The sequence below is a fragment of the Arachis ipaensis genome, chromosome B5 (genome assembly GCF_059453495.1).
Source record: "Arachis ipaensis isolate K30076 ecotype BB chromosome B5, ASM5945349v1, whole genome shotgun sequence".
NCBI classification, from domain to species: Eukaryota; Viridiplantae; Streptophyta; class Magnoliopsida; order Fabales; family Fabaceae; genus Arachis; species Arachis ipaensis.
Window position 1 is genome coordinate 59,547,351 of NC_142440.1, and position 24,079 is coordinate 59,571,429.

The window sequence follows — 24,079 nt, forward strand, 5'->3', positions numbered from 1 at the left end:
AGAGAATGCCCTTCGGCTTGTGCAATGCACCAGCTACTTTCCAAAGGTGCATGATGAGTCTTTTCTCTAACCTTATTGAGGATTATATGGAAGTTTTTATGGACGATTTTAGCGTTTATGGTGATTCTTTTAGCCTTTGCTTAGATGGATTATCTAGAGTGTTAGATAGATGTGTTAATACAAACCTTGTATTAAATTTTGAAAAATGTCACTTTATGATAAAACAAGGGATTGTATTGGGACGTCTGGTATCTAATATTGGCATTTCTGTAGACCCAGCAAAGGTGAATGTTATTTCTAATTTACCTTACCCCTCTTCTATGAGGAAAGTTCGTTCGTTCCTTGGCCGTGCAGGTTTTTACAGGAGATTTATTAGGGACTTTAGTAAGGTAGCACTTCCCTTATCCAGATTACTGCAAAAGGATATTGAGTTCAAGTTCAGTGAGGATTGCAAACAAGCGTTTGATAAGCTGAAGACTGCTCTGACTCAAGCTCCAATTGTGAGAGGACCAGACTGGAGCCAGCCATTTGAAATCATGTGCGATGCTTCCAACCATGCAGTAGGAGCAGCGCTGGCTCAGCGTAAAGGTAAGGATCCCTTTGTTATTGCTTATGCGTCTAAGACTTTAGACACTGCCCAGTCCAATTATACTACTACTGAGAAAGAGCTTCTTGCTATTGTTTTTGCTTTGGATAAATTCCGAGCTTATTTACTTGGTACTAGAGTAGTAGTGTATTCAGACCATGCAGCTTTAAAGTACCTACTAGCTAAAAAGGAGTCCAAACCATGACTTATACGTTGGATACTGCTGTTACAAGAATTTGATTTAGAAATAAAGGATAGGAGTGGTAATCAGAATTTAGTGGCAGACCACCTGAGTCGCCTTGAGCATATTAAGGATGATTCTACTCCTATAGATGATAATTTTCCTTTTGATAACCTGCAAGCAGTATCTGAGGTAGTCCCTTGGTATGCACCTGTAGCTAATTATTTAGTTAGCCGCACATTTCCTCCAAATTTTTCTAAGCATCAAAGAGACAAGCTGAAAAGTGAGTCTAAATATTATATATGGGATGACCCGTATTTATGGAGATGTGGCACTGACCAAGTAATTAGACGTTGTGTGTCTCAATCAGAATTCCAGTCCATTTTAGAGGCCTATCACTCATCTGAGAGTGGAGGACATTTTGGCTCTCAAAGAACAGTTAGAAAGATCTTAGACTGTGGATTCTGGTGGCCTACTCTTTTTAGAGACGCTGCGGAGTTTTGTAAATCTTGTCTCCCATGCTAGAAATTTGGTAATATATCCAGGAGGGATGAGATGCCTCAACAAATTATGCTTTTCTGTGAAATTTTTTATGTTTGGGGCATTGACTTCATGGGTCCATTTCCAAATTCTAATGGATATTTTTATATATTGTTAGCTGTGGATTATGTTTCCAAATGGGTGGAAGCAATTTCTACCCGTACTGATGATGCTAACACTGTTGTTTCCTTTGTGAGAAACCATATTATATGTCGCTTCGGATCACCACGAGCAATCGTGAGCGATCAAGGCACCCATTTTTGTAACAGGAGACTAACAGGATTAATGAAGAAACATGGGATAATTCATAAAGTTGTAACAGTTTACCATCCCCAAACTAATGGGCAAGCCGAGGTGTCAAACAGAGAAATTAAGCGTATCTTACAAAAGATAGTAAAGCCTCATAGAAAAGACTGGAGCACCAGGCTACAAGATGCACTCTGGGCATATAGAACAGCATACAAGACACCCATTGGGATGAGTCCTTTCCGCTTAGTTTATGGAAAAGCTTGTCATCTCCCAGTTGAAGTAGCACAGAGCTTTTTGGGCAGTTAAGGAGTGCAACATGGGAATTGAGAAAGCCGGAGCTGAAAGGAAGTTGCAACTGCAGGAACTGGAGAGCCTTCGCCAAGAAGCTTATGAGAACTCAAGAATATACAAGGAGAAGATGAAGGCTGTACATGATCAGCACATCAAGAAGAAAGAGTTCCAACCTGGGGATTTCATCCTCCTTTACAAATCTCGACTAAGGCTCATGCCAGGTAAGTTGAGATCACGATGGGAAGGTCCATACAGAGTAGAGAAGGCCGAACCATACGGAGTTTATCACCTAAGCCATCCTTCAAGCTCTGAACTTAATAAAGTTAATGGACAACGCCTGAAGCTATACCATGGCGAGAAGATGCAGAGAAACAAGGAGCTTGAGATCTTCGTCTTGGAAGATCCCCACATAGCAGAAGATTGAGCTAGTGGAGCGTCCAACTTACGGATGTTAAAGCAAAGTGCTAGGTGGGAGACAACCCACCATGGTATGATCGTTCTTTTCTTTATTTTTAGTTTCTCATATTCAATAACTCTTCTCTTTATTAGTACTTTCGTGCATCTGCATTTACATGTTTCTATTTTTAATTAAAAAAAATTTCGCTACGCGACGCGATCGCATCAGCGACGCGTCCGCGTCGCAAGGAGAGTAAAGAAAAATAAAAATGAACAGAGAGTCACGCTGGAGCATGGCTGGAGGCGTGCCAATGGCACCAATCGACCCACGCGACCGAGTCGCTGACGCGTCTGCGTCTCATGGGGATAATGGCCTCCCACGCGACTGCGTGCCCCACGCGGCCGCGTGCCCTGAGTTTTCGACGTAAAAAGGGTGCACAATGAAATATTGTGCGAGAGTGGTGCTGGAAGCACAATCCTTATCACGCGACCGCGTCGCCAACACGGCCGCGTTGTCCGTTTTCTGAAGCACACTCACGCGATCGCGTGACCCACGCGATCGCGCCACTCCAATTTTGGCAAATAAATTAATTTGAACAGAGAGTTGTTCTGGCGCGAGGCTGCACTCGCGCCAGAAGCATAACATGGGCCATGCAACCGCGTGACCGATGCGATCGCGTCACCATACTTGAAGCGCATCCACGCGAACGCGTGCCCCACGCGGCCGCATCGCATGCGCCGCACAGCTCAACCTAAAATTGCCACATATCTTATCTTTCTCTCCTCCAAATCCTAATTTTTCTTTTCCCTCCTTATTTCTTCCTTCTTCCTTCTTCCTTCTATCTCACCTATCACTCTCTCTCTCTCACCTCCATTCCCAAGGTTCTATTTTCTTCTTCCTTCTTTTCTTTTCTAACATTATCATTATTTTATATGTTATTTTCTTTTTCTTTTCTTCTTCTTTTCATTTTTCCTATTTTCTTTCTTCTTCTTTTCCTTTTTACATGGTGTTAGAAATTTATTTGAGTCATTTTTCCTAATTATATGGTTGTGGATATTTGTAAATTGTTTGGCAATTATATATTATTTTCTTTAAAGAGTTGCTTGCATGTTAACTTTAATACTTTCTTTACCTCATTCACCATGCATGCTATGTGTTTGTGAAAAAGCCCCTATGGCATTAGGCACTTCTCTCTTATACTCTCTACTATTTAATGCTTGCTTTTTCATAAATTCTCTTTACTATTGTATTAATTGAATTTAATTGTCAATACAAACATGGTAATTTATTACAAGTAATGCTTGGTTTATGCTACTCATGCCCTTTTCCGGCATGCCAATAAACACCTTGCATCCACTTATCTTTCGATGCACTGGCTATTTTTCATTGCTGGCTTTTCACATGTACTCGAGAGCATGTGTTAATATCAATTACATCTTAATGTGCATCCATCACCACTCTTCCGTTCTCTTCCTTGCTATATATCTATTTGAATTTAATTTACTTTCTCCTCCCTTTTTCAGGATGGCCACCAAGAAAGGAAGGGAGAAAGCAACTCCTAAACCCCCAGCAAGAAGAGGAACTAAAAGAGCATTAGTGGCAGAGTCGCCTTCAACCGCAGTCAAGCCCTCAACAAAAAGAGTTAAGAGGATAATAAAGGTTGATGAAAAGGAGAAAGCCTTTCCAGCAAAGGACACTGCGCAATTTCCCAATCGCTACTGTGAGCAGATGTTTCCTATCCTGGCAGAAAGGAACTATAACAATGAATACCTTCTTATCCTCCCGTCCAATATTGCTACCTTCGTTGAGCCGCAAATTGAACGAAGATAATGGGATTTCCTACGGAGACAGCCAAGGCAGGTCAATCTTTCTTGGGTAGTTGAGTTCTACTCTAACTTCTACATGCCAACTCTGCAGTCTGTTTATGTCCGGCAGAAGCAAGTCGCCATTACAGAAGAGGCCATTTAGTAAGCTCTGAGTCTTCCTCCTATTCCAGAAGGAATGGACGCCTTCCAAGAAGCCGCACTTAAGCGCCAGAGGTACCAATTTGACTGGGACTCCGTTCTCGGAGTTATCGCCTTACCTGGCAACCGTTGGATCTACGAATACTACCGTACCCGCCCTAAGGGAATCTTGGCTTCGGCACTTACCTTAGAGGCTCGCGTATGGGCACAGATCATGTCCCATTATGTCTTCCCGAGCACTCATGAGTCCTCCTTCACTGCGGACATGGCTGTTCTACTCTGGTGCATCCTTACAGACCAACCTCTGAATCTCTCAAGACATATTCGGAATGCTATGGGACACGTACAAATTGCGGGCAACTTACCTTTCCCCGCCTTGGTCTCAGATCTTGTCTCAGCAGCCGGAGTCTCCTACAGGGCTGGGGACACCAAAGCCGTGCTTCCACGGGATGATCAGTATGTCCCTAACGGGAAATACCTCAGATTTTCAGCAGCCACTACAAGTCTTCCTACTACTCCAGTTGAAGATAATCCTTCTTCAATACTACAAGCACCTACAACTGATGAATTGCTCCAGCAGATAATCAACAAGTTGGATCGGCAAGAACGCAAGGCTAAGTTGAGAGAGCGCCGTAACAACCGAAGATTCAAACACCTCAGGGAGCTACTTAGAGGAGATTGCAGAGACTCAGACACCCCGGAATCCACTTCTTTTACCAGCACAGGGAGCCATGATGGTCCCAATTGTGAAGATACTGCTACCAGCCCACCCCTGTTCCTGAAAGATGGCACCGCGGACGGTGCAAAGACTTAAGTGTGGGGAGGTCGGTCAGTACCTGACTTTCGGAGGTAATTTCTCTTCTCTAGCACCAATAATTAGGATATTTTAGTTAGATTTTCTTTCTTTTATAGAATAGAATAAATTGCATAGGTTAGGATAGTTGCATGCATGTTCTACTTGATTGAAAAGACAATAAGTTTCTTCTAAGACTCTATTTTTGGAACAAAATTTCACTAATTTTTCAAAATTTTTATAATAAATTTACTTGAGTTGTATTTGGAACATGATGTTTGAGCTAAAGAATACACAACCTGTGAAAGATTTGAGCCTTTATATATAGTTACATTATTTAACCATAATTATTTCATTCTTGTATCTTTACCTCTCTATAATTGTAATCTATATTTTGTTTTATCTTATATGTCCAATATTTATTATATTTGCATGCTTGCACATGATTGAGGCCATTATTTGTTTAAACTCACTTATCCAAATTAAGCCTACCCTTTTCAATTACCTTTATTAACCACTTTGAGCCTTTAAATCCCGTTTGTTCTATATTTTACCACATTACTAACCTTAAGCTGAAAAACAATTGTATATCCCAAATTGAATCTTTGGTTAGCTTAAGATAGAATTGTGTGTGCTAGTTAAGTATGGGAAATTGTGGGAACAAAAATTGTTAAGGGAATGTGTCATGAGAATTTAATGGGAATTTGGACACCTACTCATGTGAAACTATAAGAATTAAAAATCTATGTGCATTGATAAGCTATATTTATTTCTAATGTCAAAAAAAATTTTAATTGTATATATATATAATAAGGGGATAAGATTACCCCAATGATGAATTAAGAATTCAAAAGATCAATGCACATATGATAAAATCAAAATAAAAAGTTGATACATGAGTATGGATTGAAAAAGGGAATTCTGGGTAGCTAGGTATGAATTCTGAGATTACATTAAAAATATAAAAGTTGGGTTGGAGTTTGGGTTAATTGAAGATTCAATTTATCAGCTCACTTAACCAAATATATATCCACATCCTCACCTTGGCCCCATTACAACCTTGAAAAGACCTCATGATGTTTGTATTGGTATATTAACTGTTGTTGATTGGTTAGGAGAAGAACAAAAGTTAGAGAGCATGATTAGAGAAGGATAGAGTGATTACCCTATACACTAGAGATTAGAGCGTATATACATTATCAGTGAGGGTTCAATGCTTGAATTTCCATGTTCCCTACTTTCATAGGCTATCCTCTTGCATTTTTATCTGTTTTACTGTATAATAATAGAATTAGTGGAATTTGATTTGTAATTGTTTTGAAGAGCTTATTTACTTTTGATCAAGTGGACAAGAATCATATAGTTATATATATATATATATATATATATATATATATATATATATATATATATATATATATATATATATATATATAGGATTGCATTGCATTTTATGAGTTTCTACATGTTCATACTTATCTACTTTATCTCCTTCAATTAAGCATGAGGACATGCTAATGTTTAAGTGTGGGGAGGTTGATAAACCACTATTTTATGGTTTATATTGTGTTTAATTGTGTGATTTTATCATGATCCTTACCCACTTATTCATTAAATTAGCATGCAATTATAATTCCTTCCTGAATTTATTACATGTTTGAAAACAGCTTCCTAGAGACTTTAATTATGTATTTTTAATTCTCCTTTATTCCATTCGATGCCGTGATCTGTGTGTTGAGTGTTTCAGACTTTACAGGGCATGAATGAGTTGGAGATTGGAAAGAAAGCTGGCAGAAATGGAAGGAACACAAGAATTTGAGGAGATAACCAGCGAGAAGTGACGCGGTCGCATGGCTCACGCGACCGCACGAAGGAGAGCAAATCACAGTGACGCGGCCGCATGGCTCACGCGGCCGTGCGGATTGGAAAAGCTAAAACGACGCGGTAGCATGGACGACGCGAACGCGTGGCAAGGAAAAGCGCGAATGACGCATTCGCATGGGTGACGCAATCGCGTGACATGTGCGATCTGCATAATCTGCAGAACTCGCTGGGGGCGATTTTGGACCTTATTTCGACCCAGTTTTCAGCCTGGAACAGCAGACTAGAGCCAGAGAACATGCAGAAACAAAGGACAACATTTATTTTACACAGTTTTCAGTTTTAGATCTAGTTTTACTCCTCCTCTAGGTTTTTCTCTTTAGTTTTTAGGATTTAATTGTCAATTGGTCTTAGCATTGGAACATTGAGAAGAGTTATTACCTCATCAAGACTTCGTCATTCTAGTTCGTTCTCTTAACTTGGTTTTATTCTTCCATGTTCTTTGCTTTGTTCAATTTTGTCATCTGAATACGTTTATGATTATTTAATACAAGGGTTATTTCTTTTATTTCAATTCATTTTAATTTCCAATAATCATGTCTTCTTTTAATTCCCTTTCATGTGTTATGGATTTATTATTTACAATGAGCGAGTAGTTCCCTCACTTGATGGGGAGTTGATTGAAAGGAACTCTTGAGTTGGAAAGATTGAAAGAAAAATTTGTAATTGGGTTAACTGTTAGATTGCTATCTAGTCACTAACACCAATCCCTTTGAACTAAGTGGGTTGCAACTCGTGAACAGATCTAGCATTCTAACTCGTTTGACTTTCCTTTACCTAGTAAAGGATAACTAAACAGAACAACCATTAATTATCAATTAATCTTGAAATCATTCCATCAATAATAGAGATTCCAACTAATCAACTCCCAGTCAAGGCTTTTACTCATATTATTCAATTTTCTCAACTTAATTTTCCATCTACTTAACTCAACTTCTTTGGAAACATCTAATTAATAAAATAGCACACTTTTTTGCAACTCGTTGGGAGACGACCTGGGACTCAAACTCCCAGTAATTTTTAATTTAAATTCTCCGTGACATATTTCTAAATTGATAGGCAGATTTTCGGTAAGTTAAGAACTATACTTACAACGTAACTATTTTAATAATTTTTAATTCACCAACTTCTGTACTCCGTCAAGGTCCATGAGTGGGCTCTCTTGTTTGCTCCATCCTTTTCTTAGTGATGGCCTTTTCCTCATCAATGAGGGTGTCTTCCTCTATGACAACTCCAGCTGAATTGCATAGGTGACATTCTTGGCCCCAACTTCATAGAAGTGGTCTTGATGGACCTTTGAGATGAATCTCTCCATCTCCCATGACTCGGAGGTGGAAGCAATTGCCTTCCCTTTCCTCTTTCTAGAGGTTTCTCCGGCCTTAGGTGCCATTAGTGTTGATTTTGAGCATACTTGATTGGTTGCATCTTATCAACCAATATTTTATTTTTTTGGTGTGTGTTGATCTCTCTAAAATTGTGATCTTTGTCTTGCTTGATTCTATATTTTCATCGTTTAATGTATGCATGCACTTATATGATTGAGGCCTTTGTTTCACTTAGCTTACATACCCATATGGCCTTAACCTTTCAATTATCCTTTGCAAACCAATTTTGAGCCTATTTTACCCCTTTGTTCTTTACTTTAGCTCATCACTAACTCTAAGCAGAAAACAATAATGTCCTTAATTTGAATCCTTGATTAGCTTAGACTAGTGAAAGTGCTCATAAATTAAGTGTAGGAAAAGTGGGTTTGGAAACGTTTGGTTTGGAAATTGAGTATATTGGACTTTGTGTGAAAATGTGAAAAATGTTGAGGACATGTTTATGCATTCAATACCTTAATCATATGCATTGGAAAAGAAAAGAAAGAAAAAAATTTATTAAGAAAAGAAAAATAGAAAAGAAAAATAAAGGAGAAAAAGAAAAGAAAAAGAGCAAATAAATAAAAGGGGACAAAATGCCCCAAAGTAAGTGGTGAAAGCAATACATATGTACTGTACTTGAAATTAGAATGCATGAATATGTGGAAAACATGGTTAATGGATAGTTGGATGTTGTATTATGATTACATAGATTGTCTAAGTTAGGTGAAAAGTTTAAGTTAATTAAGGATTCAGATTTTAGTCCACCTGGCCAAATACAATCCTACCTTGACCCTAACCCCATTACAACCCTTAAAAGACCTCTTGATATGTGTATCTGTGCATTAATTCTTTGTTGATTGGTAGAAGAAGAGCAAGCCTTAGAAAGCAATGTTAGTAGAGAATTGAGAGAATCGAACCTTAAACACATGAGTGATTAGAGTGTATACACTTCTAGTAAGAGTTCAATGCTCGATTCCTTGTTCCCGGCTTTCATGAGCTATCTTCTTCTTGCAAGTCTACTTGTACTTTATTTTATGATTTGAATTAGTGAAATCCAGTTCATATTTATTCTTGAAAGATTTATTTACTTTTTACCAAGTAGGTAAAATCATTTTGCATGTAGTTGCATTCACATAGATAGGTTGCATTTCATACTTATCTACCATTCCTCTTTTACTCCTTTATAGCTCTCTTAAGCTAGCATGAGGACATGCTAATGTTTAAGTGTGGGGAGATTGATAAACCACTATTTTATGGTTTATCTTGTGCTCAATTGAGTGGTTTTTTGTCCATTATTCTCACACTTATTCATACTATTTGCATGGTTTTACCTTTTCCTTCCGAATTTTGTGCTATGATTGAATACATGTTTCTTTGACCTTAATTTTATTAATTTTAATCCTCCCTTTATACCATTCGATGCCGTGATATGTGCGTTAAGTGATTTTAGATATTACAGGGCAGGAATGGCTCATGAGGATGGAAAGGAAGCATGCAAAAGTGGAAGGAATACAAGAAGCTGAAGGAACTGCTAAGTTGTCCAGCCTGACCTCTTCGCACTCAAATGGTCATAACTTGAGCTACAGAGATCCAAATGATGCGGTTTCAGTTGTGTTGGAAAGCTAACGTCCGGGGCTTCGCAACGATATATAATTTGTGATATCTGCCTGACGAGAAAACTTTTGCGTGGTCTAGAAATTTGCGGATAATATTCCTCGTTGCAAGTATAGTTTCTAAAACTTCAAAAGTCCTTTCATACAAACGTTTTGGTTGTCACAAGTAATAAACCCCTAAATAAATTGATAACTGAAGTATTCAAACCTTGGGTCGTCTTCTCAAGGAACTGCAGGGAAGTATGTTCTTATTATTGGTTATGGAGATTGTAAATTGGGGTTTTGAGAATGAGAAGTGAATAGTTTAATTAGCAATTAAAGTAAATGAAGAACAAGCAATTTAAATGGCAAGTAAAATAAATAAATGACTGTAAATAAACTTTTGGCAAGGTATGAGAAATTAGAGGTCATATCCTAGTTATCCTTATCAATGATAATGAGAATTGAATCTTAATTCCACTTTGTTAACCTTTACCAAGATAAAGGAAGGTCAAGGGATTAATTGGTTTGATCTTCAAATCCTATTTATTTCCTAAGAAAAGATTGAGATTATTGAAGTTCAATTTAATTAACAAAGATAATAATTATCAATCATGTTTGAGTTTGATAACTCCTGAGTTACTGATTTCTTAACCAAGACCAAAAGGAGAAAAGTAAATCTACTGGAATAAAAATGTCTTCAGATAGGAATAACAATAATGTAAATAGAAGAAAGCAATATTAAACTGAAATACCTCAAATAATATTAATTAAGAAAATCATAACATGAATGTAGCATAAGCCAAATAGGCAACATAACTAATATAAGCATTAAAGTATCTGAAAGTAAGAGATAAATATAAAGTAAAAGAACATTGAACCTGGGATCGAGAGTCACTCCTAAAACTAAGAGAAATCCTAAATCCTAATCCTAAAGAGAGGAGAGAACCTCTCTCTAAACAATCTAAATCATGAAAACTAACTAAAGTGGAGACTCTCCTTTGAATGGATGCGTTCCCCCACTTCATAACCTCTGGTCTATGCCTTCTGGACTTGGATTTGGGCCAAAAAGGGCTTCAGAATTTGCTGGGAGCATTTTCTGCAATTTCTGGTGCGTGGCCTCTGTCACGCATCCGCGTGGGTCACGCGGTCGCGTCATTCGGAGTTTTTCTTGTCACGCGGTTGCGTCAGTCATGCAACCGCGTCATGTGTGTTTCGCTCGAGGGGCGCGGTCGCGTCAGTCATGCGGCCGCGTCAATGCCTTTTTTGCGCTGGCATGCGGCCGCGTCGCCATGCGATCGCGTGGCTGCCAATTTCTTCAAAAACTCTATTTTATGCTTTCCTTCCATTTTTGTATGTTTCCATTCCATCCTTTAAGTCATTCCTGCCTTAGAAGATCTGAAACTACTCAACACACAAATCACGGCATCGAATGGAAATAAAGGTAATTAAAATAATTAATTTTAAAGCCTAGGAAACATGTTTTTCACATACATCACATAATAAGGAAGGAAAAGTAAAACCATGCAATTAATATGAATAAGTGGGTGAAGGATTGAATAAATCACTCAGATTAAGCACAAAATATATCATAAAATATGGGTTTATCAATCTCCCCACACTTAAACAATAGCATGTCCTCATGCTAAGTCCAAGATAGAGTACGGTAAGGTTAAAGTGGTGGAATGTCATGCAATGCAATCTAATCTAAATGCAACTACCTAAATGAATGATGCATCATGCAATTCTAGTTTTTATTCACTTGTATATAAAGCTTGCATGTAGTTAAATTAATTCACATTCTCAAGGAGTCATATATATATATATATATAGCCAAACCTTAGATAATGATAAAGTGCCTTTACAATTGAGATGGGAGAGAAAAAAATTTTATAATCTTGCAAGACAATTAATAATTTAAGCAGAGATATATGTTAATGAGCTATTGAACTCTCACTGGATTTTGTATTTACTCTCTAATCACTCAGTGTTTATTGGGTTAATCACTCTATTCTTCTTTTTATTCTTTCTTTCTATAACTTTGTTCTTCATCTAACCAATCAACAATTATAGAATATAGACATACCAAAAATCATGAGGTCTTTAGTTAAGGTTGTAATGGGGCCAAGGTAAAGGTAAGGGTATATGTATAAGGCTAAGTGAGCTAATAAGTGAATCCTTAATTAGTCTAAGATCTCACCTAACATACATACTTTGTAAAGCAAAGCTTCTTTACCTATTTTCCCATATTTTCCCACTTTTGATGTTACATGCTCATGTTTCAATGTTTATTTTTATCCCATGTGCAATGCTTTATTTCACATTTGGGGAATTCTTTTGTGACCCCTTTATTTAAATACCGAAAATTAAATTTTTTTTTTAAAAAAACATATGGTAATTTAATTATTTTGATTTTACATGAGCATGCTTTCCAAAACTTTTTATTTTGAATTATTTTATTCTTTTCAACTTTTCTGCCCTTTTATTTTTATCATCCATGTTCCCAATAGGTTTCCCACATGTAAACCATACACAATTTCTATCTTAAGCTAACCAAGGATTCAACTTGGGGTTTTTATTTTGTTTTTCTGCTTAAGGCTAGTAATGTGGTTTATCGAATAAAAGGGGAATTAAAGGCTCAAGGGGGCTAACAAGGGTGATGTAAAAGGGTAGGCTATTTTGGGATAAGTGAGCTAAAGATCAAATAATGGCCTCAATCACTCTCTTGGTATGTATTTCTATTCTATAATTAGACATATAGATTAAAACAAAGTAAAGAACATCAGAATAAAAAAGAAGGGCGGAACACACAGGAATAAAAATTATGGTTTGAATGTAACTATACAATTAAGCTCAAAACTCACAGGCTGTATGTTCTCTAGCTCAAAAATTATTTATCAGTTATGTATGTCATGCAGGTTTAGTTAAAAATTCCCATTATTCTCAATGTAAAACTTAAGGTGGCTTTAAAGTTCTAGTGTTTCTCCTTGATAAAATGTTGTTAACTAACTAACATGTAATGCTATATATACAAGGTGTGTGGATTGTTTCTATTATGTTCAAGTCCCTAGTTTACTTCCTTTTTATATTTTCAATTTAAACTAAGCTATCTTATGCTAAAAAGGGTAAACTATACTAATTAATCCACAATTTCTATAACTAATAAGTTAGAATTGCAACTAAACTAAATGGCTAAAATATGAACTAAAGTGCAACATAGAATAAATACATAAAAATATATATAAGTACTGAAAAAATAAAAATAAAAATAGAAATAAAAATACAGAAAAGTAGCAAAATAAATAAAAAGAGTATGTAGTGGTTCACCAAAAAAAAGATTGCCAGAGATGGCGACCTCCCCACACTTAAAATGTAGCATCGTCCCTGATGCTCACTCAAGCAGGATGTGAAGGGGTGTCATCACTGGAAGGACGGGTAGCTGGAGTCTCTGAGGTGGTGGTCTGAGGATCAGCCTGCTGCAGAGGAGGTGCTGATTGGATAGGGATCTCGGGGTCTACAGTCTGAATCTGAGGCGGAGCCTCCTGATGTGATGCGGCCTGCTCTGTGTCTGCCTACGCAGCCTCACTCTGGGAATGGGTCTCTGCCTCGTGATCATCCGTCTCCTCCTCAGATGCCTCGGATGGTGTGTCAGGCTCGGAGGGGATGTCGCCAGATCGTATCATCAGCTTCAGGTGCTCATAGCGTCGCTTGTTGTGACGCTCCATCTGGTCAAGCCATCGAAACAGGCAGTGCACTAGATGATAGATGGGCTCTGGGGCAGGTGGAGGTGCAGTGGTGGTGGCAGGGGTAGCTGTAGAGGAAGAGGGGCCGGCAGATGGTGTGGCTGTGTCAGCAGTAGCAGTGAGGAATGGAGGTCTGTAGCCCAAAGCCAGAAAGTTCCTGCTGTGAGGGATAATCTTCTTGCATTCTGCAGCAGGTGGCTTTTCATCAGCATCCTCCCAAGGCACGTCAGCTCGACGGCCTAGCTGTGTAACCAGATAAGGAAAGGGAAGAGTGCCTCGGACGTGGACACTGGCCATGTGGTACCGGATAAAGCGTGGCAAGTATAGGTCCTTACCCTCCATCACACACCATAGGAGGGTGATCATAGTGGCTAGTATCTCAGTCTCGTGAGTACTCGGCATAATGAAGTTGCTAAGTATCTGATGCCATAGCCGAGCCTCATCATTCAGGTAAATCCGCTTGATTCCCTTTGGCATAGTGGTATTCTGACCCATAATCCAAGGAACGGTCAGGTCAAGGGCTATCCTGGCCTTGACTACATCCCAATCAAATCGCATGAAGCGCATATCCTCCTTAGCTTTTTGATAACCATCCAGCTGATCAGTTTTAGGCAGAAGCTTCAAGACATCTTCAATGGCCTCTTCAGTGACCAGAATTTGCTTTCCTCTAAGGTTCACTGCATCTAGGGAGGTTTTGAAGTAATTGCAGTAGAATTCCCTAACCCAAGATGCATTGACCTCAGTCAGGTTTCTCTCTAAGAAGAACCAGCCTCTTTGTTTGATCTGGTCAGAGGTGTATTGCTGGAGTTCTTCTGGGATCTTCAAAGTTCTCTCCAGGTATAGGTTCCTGGAGTTTGCAAACACCGGATACTTTAGCTCACAGTATCGGTTTGCAAACTTCACTGGATCAGTAGCAAGGATTAGCTGGTCGGCCTTCTCCTGCGGGGTAAAATTTTTCTCCCGCAAGGAGTCATCGTGCATAAAACTCTTGAATGGACATGGAGGATTCTCCTCTTTTCCATTTGCCAGTAGTAGCCTTTCCTTTTTCTTTTCTCTGGCTGGCAGACATCCTGAAAAATAGAAAACCAGGATATAGTGAAAACAGGAAAACAAATAAGCAAATAATCAAAAGAAACACAAAGTGGCAAAGGAGCAAAAGGATAAGGAAAATGAGTTAAGTAAATGTGCATTAAGGATTGTATAGGAGTTAAAAGTTCGAAAAGGAGAATTCACAATCCAAAATGTAATTGAATTCATGTTAAATAGAAAAATTAACATCATGCCATGGTTAGAATGTTAAAAGAAAGTGAAAGAAAATCAGAAGAGAAGTTTTGAAAGGTTAGGTTGGTTAGAATTGAGAAAGAGTTTAGGAAGTGAACATTAGTGAGTTAGTAAAAAGTGGGTTAAAGTAAGTGGCATAATGAAAATATTCCAAGTAACAAGTATTCACAGTTAGAAGCTATAAGTAACTCATATCCAAATAAGGAAAACATGTTGATGATGATTCAAATAGATATAGAAATAGCAAAAATTGGAATCAAACATCAAAAATGAAAATTATGAACCAGGAAATCAAAAAGAATAAGAAAGCTTGCCCTGTCATTCATGAATTGTTTTGGTTAAATCTAAGGAAAGCACAGTTGAAAATGCCAAAATCAAGACATAAATGGAAATATTTTACAGAGATTCGGGCAGCATTCCGGCTAAAATTGGATTGTCCCGGAAAATAAACAGCAACAGAATAGTTCATATGAATAAAAAATACAGCTGCAATTACATATAAGGAATAAGAACATGAAAATCCAGAGTAAAGAGCAGCATGAAACAAGAAATTACAGCATATGAACAAAATTAACATCACAGCAACAGCAGAATTGCGAAAATAATGAAACAAGAAACACGAACAGCGCAATTAAACAGACCTAAATCCACTAACCACATCCTAGGCTACCTAACAACCTAAAATCCACTACAACATGCATATCTAACTAGCCTAATGACGAACATAAATAGAAAAATATGAATTAACTACGAAGGATAGAAGGGTGGCATTCGTCGGAACCTGGTAGGCGTAAGAAAGAGAGTGGGGCAGAGAGGTGGCTGGGGATGACGGCGGTGGCATCTGGTGCGGCAGAAGAGGGTGGCGCGGCGGCGGTGGCTGCTGTTCGGAGGAAGGGAGAGAAAGGTAGGGGTAATGGGGATAGGGGGTAATAGGGGAAGGGAGGGGGCGTGTGGGTGGCGCTGGGCAGTGGTGACGGGGCGGCGGCGGTGGGTGGTCGGAGGGGGGTGGGTGGCGGCGGCGTCTGGGTGGTCGGCGGCGTGATGGGGGTTCGGTGGTGGTAGTTGGGTGGTGGTGGTGTGATTGGAGAAGAAGAGAGGGAAAATAGGGGTTTAAGGGGAGGCGCGACTGGTAGGGTTCGCGTGACTTAGGGGGTTATAAATTTGAATCCACGCGATCGCGGGGGGCACGCGGTCGCGTGATTGGGCTGAAATGGTGGTTGACGCGATCGCGTCAGTGGCGCGATCGCGTGGAGGGCAAAAAGAGTGAATGACGCGATCGCTGGGGCATGTGATCGCGTCGCTTGAATTTGTGCGAAATGCACAGTTCCAGCGTCGTTTCAGCGCAACTCTCTGTCTCCTTTTGGGGTGTTGTGCAATCCATGCAACGCGATCGCGTCGCTCACGCTGTCGCGTGGGATTGAGGTTGTGCAAGTGACGCGATCGCGTGAGGGACACGATCGCGTGGGCATTTTGTGCAAAACGCACAATGGCCGCACGATTCCAGCCTAACTTTCTGGACGTTGGATGTTTACGCCGATCTCCAGGTCACGCGGCCGCGTGAATGACGCGGTCGCGTGGGAAGTGTTTTTCGCAACTTGACGCGATCGCATGAATGATGCGGTCGCGTCGCGCACCCTTTTTTTATGCAGGTATGCAATTATGCAGTATGCAGAATGCAATTATTAATATGAATGAGATGCAAAACTCTAGGTTCAATAAAATAAAACTTGAAAAAAATAAAACTAAATAAAAATTGAAAAAGGGACGATCATACCATGGTGGGTTGTCTCCCACCTAGCACTTTTAGTTAAAGTCCTTAAGTTGGACGCTGGATGAGCTTCCTGTTATGGCGACTTGTGCTTAAATTCATCCAGAAATCTCCACCAATGCTTGGAATGCCAATAGCCTCCAGGGTTCCAAACTAGGCATGTGAAGCTTCTGAGCAGCTTCAAACAGATTATCAGGCTGCTGGGGTGATGATTGTCAGCATAGATTCCAAGATCCCAAACTTTGCTTTTAAATCTGCCTTCGTCTTGATCTATACTTTTCCATCTGGGCGGTTTAGAAATTAGATTCTCACCAGGATAACCAAACGTTTTTCGAGATCCATCTGATTGATCATGATGCCAATCCGTGCACTTCGAGTTGAAGCATGGAACCTTATTGAACCTTGTGCACCAGCTCTGAGCACGAGCCATTTCTCGCTTACTCTTAAAGCCGCAGAGAGCTCTAAGCTGGCCATCTGTTTCAAGCAAACCATATTCAAGTGGAAAAACACAGTTAAAGGTTAAGGATTGTACCCAATTGAAACTTGTATTGGGTGGTAATGGCCTTGGGATAGGTGGTTCCAGTGGTTCTGTGAGTTCTACTCCCTTGTACTCTTCTGTGAAATTCTCCACATCCTTGCAAGATTCTTCAAATGTATCCATGTCCTGATCAAAGCCATCTATGTCTTCCTCATCACTTAAGTCATAGACTGGAGGTTGAGAGAAATCTACCTCCATATCATCTTCGTATTCACTTGGGGAAGATTCTTCGATCTCAGAGAATTCACTTGCAGATGCAAGTTCACTACTAGGAGAACTTGACTTGTGACTATCATCATCAAGAAAATTTGCTTCTTGGGTTATTCTGTCTAGTTCTTCATGAAAGACTTGCTCTGGGGATTGCGCACAATCCTCCTTAGCATCAATTGTAACATCCTTGACAGAATGCTCCACAACCTTGGATTCCCATGGAGGTTCAGCGTCTCCTAAGTCTTCAACCAACTCTTCTTCTTCAATAATGACAGCTTCCTCTACTTGTTCCAGTACGAAACTGTGCTCTGTCTTGTCTACTGGAGTTTCTAGTATTTCTTTCATGCTACGCTCTTCATTAGATTGTCCACATGGGGCTGTGGGATGTCCTTGAATGTTCGAACGTCTAGAAAATAATTGACTTACTGCTTGCTCCAGTTGATGAAGGGTTGTTTGAAGTCGATTTACTGTTTTCTTGAGGCGAACCTCTGATTCTCGGGGTGATGGATTTGGATATGGCACAGGGGGAAGTGATGGTGTTTGGGAGTGATTGGATTGGAACTGGGGTAAATGAGGATCATACGGTGGTGAATGGTGAAAAGGAGCTTGTGAGTGTGGTGGTTCGAAGTTGTGCTGAGAGGATAGTCTATAAGCACAGGGTGGGGCTTGTTGGTAATTACAAGGTTGTCAACCACGTCTATTTGCTTGGTATGCATTGTTGAATGGTCTTTATCCATGATATCTTGGAGGGTGTTATTGCCTAAAGGGTTGATCAGATCCTCTTGGCTCCATCCATCTTTGATTGCTCTGACCTTGATGCATGTTCCTGTTATAACTTCCATTCCTTTCAAACATTAGAACCAAACTCAAAGCGGAAGGGGTGAGAATTCATAGTAGCTAAAAAGAAATAAAGAGGGAAAAAATAAAGACAAATAAAAAAGTAAAAGAAAAATATTTACAATAACCAATAATAAGGCACACGATTGCAGTTCCCCGGCAACGGCGCCATTTTGACGTTAGGATTTTATGGTGGTAAAGAATTTTATAAAAACAATCACGTTGTAGATATAGTCTCTAAACCAACAGAAATCCCTTCGTACAAACGTTTTGGTTGTCACAAGTAACAAACCCCAAAATAAATTGATAACCTAAGTATTCAAACCTCGGGTCGTCTTCTCAAGGAACTGCAGGGAAGTATGTTCTTATTATTGGTTATGGAGATTGTAAATTAGGGTTTTGAGAATGAGGAGTAAATAGTTTAATTAGCAATTGAAGTAAATGAAGAACAAGCAATTTAAATGGCGAGTAAAATAAATAAATAACTGTAAATAAACTCTTGGCAAGGTATGAGAAATTGGAGGTCCTATCCTAGTTATCCTTATCAATGATGATGAGAATTGAATCTTAATTCCACTTTGTTAACCTTTACTAAGATAAAGGAAGGTCAAGGGATTAATTGGTTTGAACTTCAATAATCCCAATCTTTTCTTAGGAAATAAATAGGATCCGAAGATCAAACCAATTAATCCCTTGACCTTCCTTTATCTTAGTAAAGGTTAACAAAGTGGAATTAAGATTCAATTCTCATCATCATTGATAAGGATAACTAGGATAGGACCTCCAATTTCTCATACCTTGCCAAGAGTTTATTTACAGTCATTTATTTATTTTACTCGCCATTTAAATTGCTTGTTCTTCATTTACTTTAATTGCTAATTAAACTATTCACTCCTCATTCTCAAAACCCCAATTTACAATCTCCATAACCAATAATAAGAACATACTTCCCTGCAGTTCCTTGAGAAGACGACCCGAGGTTTGAATACTTCGGTTATCAATTTATTTAGGAGTTTGTTACTTGTGACAACCAAAACGTTTGTACGAAGGGATTTCTGTTGGTTTAGAGACTATATCTACAACGCGACTGTTTTTATAAAATTCTTTACCACCATAAAATCCTAACGTCAAAATACATTTTGACGAGAGAACTTTTGCGTGGTCTAGAAATTCGCGGATAATATTCCTCATTGCAAGTATAGTTTCTAAACCTTCAAAAGTCCTTTCATACAAACATTTTGGTTGTCACAAGTAACAACCGCTAAATAAATTGATAACCGAAGTATTCAAACCTCGGGTCGTCTTCTCAAGGAACTGCAGGGAAGTATGTTCTTATTATTGGTTATGGAGATTGTAAATTGGGGTTTTGAGAATGAGAAGTGAATAGTTTAATTAGCAATTAAAGTAAATGAAGAACAAGCGATTTAAATGGCAAGTAAAATAAATAAATGACTGTAAATAAACTTTTGGCAAGGTATGAGAAATTAGAGGTCCTATCCTAGTTATCCTTATCAATGATGATGAGAATTGAATCTTAATTCCACTTTGTTAACCTTTACCAAGATAAAGGAAGGTCAAGGGATTAATTGGTTTGATCTTCAAATCCTATTTATTTCCTAAGAAAAGATTGGGATTATTGAAGTTCAATTTAATTAACAAAGATAACAATTATCAATCATGTTTGAGTTTGATAACTCCTGAGTTACTGATTTCTTAACCAAGACCAAAAGGAGAAAAGTAAATCTACTGGAATAAAAATGTCTTCAGATGGGAATAACAATAATGTAAATAGAAGAAAGTAATATTAAACTGAAATACCTCAAATAATATTAATTAAGAAAATCATAACATGAATGTAGCATAAGCCAAATAGGCAACATAACTAATATAAGCATTAAAGTATCTGAAAGTAAGAGATAAATATAAAGTAAAAGAACATTGAACCTGGGATCGAGAGTCACTCCTAAAACTAAGAGAAATCTTAAATCCTAATACAAAAGAGAGGAGAGAACCTCTCTCTAAACTAAATCTAAATCATGAAACTAACTAAAGTGGAGACTCTCCTTTGAATGGATGCACTCCCCCACTTCATAACCTCTGGTCTATGCCTTCTGAACTTGGATTTGGGCCAAAAAGGGCTTCAGAATTCGCTGGGAGCGTTTTCTGCAATTTCTGGTGCGTGGCCTCTGTCACGCATCCGCGTGGGTCACGAGGTCGCGTCATTCGGAGTTTTTCTTGTCACGCGGTTGCGTCAGTCATGCGACCGCGTCATGTGTGTTTCGCTCGAGGCGCGCGGTCGCGTCAGTCATGCGGCCGCGTCAATGCCTTTTTCGCGCTGGCATGCAGCCGCGTCGCCCATACGATCGCGTGGCTGCCAGTTTCTTCAAAAACTCTGTTTTGTGCTTTCCTTCCATTTTTGTATGTTTCCTTTCCATCCTTTAAGTCATTCTTGCCTTAGAAGATCTGAAACTACTCAACACACAAATCACGGCATCGAATGGAAATAAAGGTAATTAAAATAATTAATTTTAAAGCCTAGGAAACATGTTTTTCACATACATCACATAATAAGGAAGGAAAAGTAAAACCATGCAATTAATATGAATAAGTGCGTGAAGGATTGAATAAATCACTCAGATTAAGCACAAAATATATCATAAAATATGGGTTTATCACTGCCCCGAAGCCAGGTGACGCAAATGCGTGGATCACGCGGATGCGTGACCTGGCGAAAAACTCAATCCACGCTAACGCGTGGACGACGCTTCCGCATCAATTTGCAGCAACCTATACGTGACAGAATTTGCAATCAGCGATTTCTGAGCTATTTTGACCCAGTTTTTGGCCCAGAAAACATAGATTAGAGGCTATGTAGTGGGGGAATGCATCCATTCATCATTGAACAACAACAATTCATACAACTTTCATATTAACAATTTTAGGTTTTTAGATGTAGCTTTTAGAGAGAGAGGCTCTCTCCTCTCTTTTAGGATTTAGGATTTAGGATTTCTTTTAATTTTAGGATTACTTCTCTTCAGTCGCAGGTTCAATGTTCTTTAATTTATGTTTCTATTCTACTTTTATTTATTCTAATGCTTTTACTTGTATCTGACTTATGTTGCCCAATTAGCTTATGAACTTTCATGTTAAGATTTGAATGTTTTATTTAATATATTTTGAGGTATTTCAGATTTATGATTGTTTTATTCTATTTATGATGCTTTCAATTTAAATTAGATTTATTTTTCCTTTTGGTTTTGGTTAAGTAATTGGTGACACTTGAGTTGTCAAACTCAGCTGTTGGTTGAAATTGGAGTTGCTGACTGATTCGGATCACTCTAAAGCTTGTCTTTCCATAGGAGTTGACTAGGACTTGAGGATCAAAGTAATTAGTCCACTTGACTTTCCTTTGTTTAGTAAGGGTTAACTAAGTGGGATTAAAACCCAATTCTTATCACACCTGATAAGGATAACTAGGATAGGAATTCCAATTCTTATACCTTGCCAAGAGATTTTATTATTATTAATTTATTTTTATTGTCATTTAAATTACTTGCTCCTTATTTCAAAAACCCAAAAATTCTACCTTTTCCATAACTAATAATAAATCATACCTCCCTGCAATTCCTTGAGAAGACGACCCGAGGTTTGAATACTTCGGTTATAAATTTTATTGGGTTTTGTTACTTGTGATAACCAAACTTTTGCACGAAAGGATTCTCTGTTGGTTTAGAAACTATACTTACAACGCGATTATATTTGTGAATTTCTTTACCGATAGGAAATTTGATCGTCAAAAATGGCGCCGTTGCCGGGGAATTGCAAACGTGTGCCTTATTATTGGTTATTGTAAATATTTACTCTTAAATTGATTTTTTGAAAAAAAAATTCAGATTTTTATTTTAAAATTTTTTATCTTATCTTATCGTAGTTTTAAATTTCAAAATTCAAAATTCAAAATTTAAATTTAAAATTTTAAAAATCAAACCTTTTCAAAATTTAAATCTTTTTCAAATCTTTATCTTATATTGTTGACTTTTTCAAAATTCAAATTTTAAAATTTAAAATTCAAAATTTAATTTTCAAATTCAAAAATTTAAATTTCAAACCTTTTAATTTAAAAACTTATCTTCTCTTACCTAACTTGTCTTATCTTTTCTAATCTTAAAATCAAATCTTTTTCAAACCTTTTCTCTTATTTATTTTATTTTATTTTATTTTCCTTTGATTGTTTATTTGTTTTTGTTTTTAATTTTTATTAGCTACTATGAATTCTCACCCCTCTGGTTTCAAGTTTGGTTCTAATGTTATTGCAAGGAATGAAAACTATAACAGGAACATGTATCAAGGTCGATTCAATCAGAGATGGAAGGAGCCACGAGGATCTGATCAACCCTTTCGGCAACAACACCTTCCAAGATACCATGGACAACGACCATCCTACAATGCATGCCAAGACAATAGTTATGGTGGACCCCTCCGTGACAAACCACCTCCACCAAATTACTATGGTCAAGAGCCATTCCAGGGAGCGTACCAAGATGATGAATATAGTGGACCCACCCCCTTGTAGTTACCAACAAGGCCCACCATATGCTTATGAACCGCCTCCCCAACATACTTTTGAACCACCATACTCACAAGCCCCCTACAACCAAACACCTCCATATGACCCTAACGCTTATCCACCATACCAACCACCTTATGAGCCATATGAACCATACATAGAACCACCCCAATTCCAACCCAATTACTCCCAAGAACCACCACCTCCATATGCACCATATCCATATCCATCAATCCAAGAGCCTTATGGTCCTACTTATGATAGCCGAGCGCAACAAGAATCATAGGATTGTCTCATGGAAACAGTGGAAAATTTTCATGCAACCCTTCACCAACTGGAGCAACGATCAATCGATTACCTTCCCGACGTTCAAACACTCAAGGAACCCCCATGGCTTCATGTGGACAATCTAATGAAGAACGTAGCATGAAGGAGACACTAGAAACTCCAGTGGACAGTAAGGAGCATGACTTTGTATTGGAACAATTGGAGGAAGCCGTAATCATTGAAGAGGAAGAAGTGGTCGAAGACTTAAGAGATGTGGAACCTCCATGGGAACCTCCAGTCATAGAACCTCCCTCCAATAAGCTTGAAATTGATGTTGAGGATGGTGTACAACCTCCAAGACATATCATGGTTGAAGACTTTGAAGGGGATGATCAAGAGATGGATTCAATCATTGATGAATTCTTATCTACAATTGAATCCTCTCCCATTAGACTTGACATGGAGATTAAAGAAGAAGAAGCACAACCTTCCATGCCCTTGGTGAACAATGAAGAAGAGATCGAATTGGAAGAAAGCTACCAAGAGGAAGAGGTTGATATTGAAGAAGCTTGCAAAGAGGTGGAAGTTTTCAAAGAAGAGCCCAAGGGAATGGAGCTGGAGATCACCTTGCCAAGGTTGCTGGAGACCTCTCCCCCAAAGCCATCACCATCCATCCCTTCATTCAAGTGGGTAAATCTCTCATCTCTAAGCTTAATTAGCTCACTTGAATATGCTTTGCTTGAGACGGATGGGCAACTTAGAGCTCTTTGTGGCTTTAAGAGTAAGAGGGAGATGGTTAGTGGTTGGCAACACAATCCTAGGTTCATTGTGGTAGGAAGCTCACGGCTGAAGTATCATGGTTGGAAGAATATTAAATTGTATGGGTCTAGGAAGCTGTTTGGATGCCTTAGTGAGAATTTGGATTGCTTACCACCCGGTTGGAACAAAGATGGTCAACAAGAAGATGGGTGCAAAAGCAAGGTTTGGGACCCCGGAATTCAGTCTAGAAATCAACACTCTTGGGGCCTTG

At 38.6% G+C, this 24,079-nt stretch overlaps 1 pseudogene; it reads left to right on the forward strand.

Moving 5' to 3' along the window:
- The first annotated feature begins 3,768 nt into the window (after positions 1–3,768).
- On the forward strand, positions 3,769–5,022 carry LOC148564341 (uncharacterized; annotated as a pseudogene).
- The last annotated feature ends 19,057 nt before the right edge of the window (positions 5,023–24,079 follow it).